Below are 2,031 nucleotides of genomic sequence, written 5' to 3' on the forward strand. Positions count from 1 at the left end.
ACACATTATTCAAATTCCAAATATCTTACTAAGCATTTTTGAATCAAGAAGGACTGACTATATATCTTTGAAAGTCTGGTAGAATTTTCCTGTGACTCCATCTGGCCCTGAACAATTTAAACTAGAAGTCTTTTTTGTTTGTTTAGTTGCTTGGGTCTGTTTAAGTTGTTGGTCTCTTCTTGGTTTATTCGACTTTTAGATTTTCCATTTAAATATGTTGTACAGATACACCACCACCACCCTTCGGTTTTTTAAGACAGTGTTTCTCTGTGTGGCTCTAGCTGTCCTTGAACTCACCCTGTAGACTAGGCTGGCCTCAAACTCACAGAAACCCACCCGCCTCTGCCTCCCAAGTGCTGGGACACCAGCTAGTGTAGTGCAGATTTTTAAAGTATTCCCTTACAGTCTTCTGAATTCCTTTGGTGTCTGTTGTAACTTTGCCTGTTCATTCCTGATTGTGTTAATTTAGGTGTTCTCTCTGTTTATTTTGTTTAACCTGGCCAAGAGTTTGTCAGTCTTATTTATCTTCTCAAAACACCCACTCTTAGATTCATTGGTTGTTGTTTTCTTTGTGTTTCATTAATTTCTGCACTGGTTTTTATTATTTTTTGCTACAAACTGCGTTGGGGTTTTTTTTTTTTATTTGTCTGTTTTGTCCTTGCTCTTCTGAATTGTTAAGTTTTATAATTAAGCTAGTTTTTGTGCTCTTTCTGATTTTTTTTTAATTGAGGAACTTCATGAAAGATTGATTCCTGTTCCCATAAATGTCTCAACAGTCTAAGGTTTCCCAGACAGCCCATCTCCGTGCAATGGGTCAACATTCTTGTCGCAGGTTCTTCAGCCCAAGTCCAGGTTTGCTGCATCTCACTACATCTATCCTGAAGACCTGCTAATAGGCTTCGCAACCAGCTGTCAATTTCAACTAAACTTCCTTCAGTCCATACTCCTTGGCTCTTGAGTCATCATTAAATCATCTCACTTTTCAAGCACAAGCATATACGCCACTTCTTATTCCCTTTGGATAAGGTATTCCATGCCAGCCGGTGTTTCTCTTTGTTCCTTTAGGGCGACTTGGGTGGCAGGGCAGGTTGTCCTGTGACACCGCTGTCTTTAGCCTTGGCCTCAGTGATGATCAGCTTATTCTACAGTGTACACAGCAGCTGGAGTTAGGTCTCTGCAGCTTCTCCTGCTTCAAGATTTCAAGTTCCCAGTGTGATCTGTCAAGCTTCTCCAGAACTCTCTTTTGACCTCCCTTTACCTTTGCAGAAATCTTTGTCAGACTCTGCAAAGGCTTCTGTTGCAGCTGCCACCGCTTCTGAGCCTATTGAAGTTTCTCCTCAAGTACTTGCTTCTCGGCCTGGAGTTCTCAAAAGCCTTCTGAAGCTCTGTGTACTTCCTTTGAGCCTCTTACCTGGGGTAAGACCTGGGTCAGGGCACATCTCCTGGTGTCCACATGATCCAGATATGTGGCCTCAAGTTACTTCCAGTGTTCCTTAGCTTCGGTTGCCTTGGTCAACTTATATTTTCAGAAACCAAAGTGTCTGGGTTCTGGGCTGTGTTATTCTTCTGAGCCAGAAGATGCTGTAAGAAGTTTACTACTTTCAAGAACAAGCAAAGCAACTACCTTTCTCCCGAGAGTCCCTCACAAACTCTCCCATGACCTTTGAGCAACATAGGTTCTAGAATGCCTGCTACCTCAGCCAGGACCTCTTTTGCCACCACAGCGGGATTCTCTGTGGCCCCACACTCTGCCTCCCTCCATGCCTTTGGATTCCCCTGGCTCCTTCTAATTTTTAATGTGCACACTTCCGACCTGTCCCAGAAGTCTTGCTGGATTGTCTTTTCATTTTCACTCATTCTAAAGAAGAAAATTCCTGTTCAGTTTCTTTGACTCATTCATCATTCATTAATGAGTTGTGCAGTCGCCGTGAGTTTGTGAATTTATTAAAGGTATTTGAACTTATTTCAATGTTTCTGAATTTGTTAAAATTTATTTTGTGTCTCACAGTGTAGTATATTTTAGAGCAGCCC

At 41.9% G+C, this 2,031-nt stretch overlaps 1 pseudogene; it reads right to left on the bottom strand.

Annotated features, from left to right (window-relative positions):
* Positions 1–541: 541 nt before the first annotated feature.
* On the bottom strand, positions 542–1,673 carry LOC103694101 (ZW10 interactor pseudogene; annotated as a pseudogene).
* Positions 1,674–2,031: the final 358 nt, after the last annotated feature.

This window comes from Rattus norvegicus, chromosome 17, assembly GCF_036323735.1.
Source record: "Rattus norvegicus strain BN/NHsdMcwi chromosome 17, GRCr8, whole genome shotgun sequence".
NCBI lineage: Eukaryota > Metazoa > Chordata > Mammalia > Rodentia > Muridae > Rattus > Rattus norvegicus.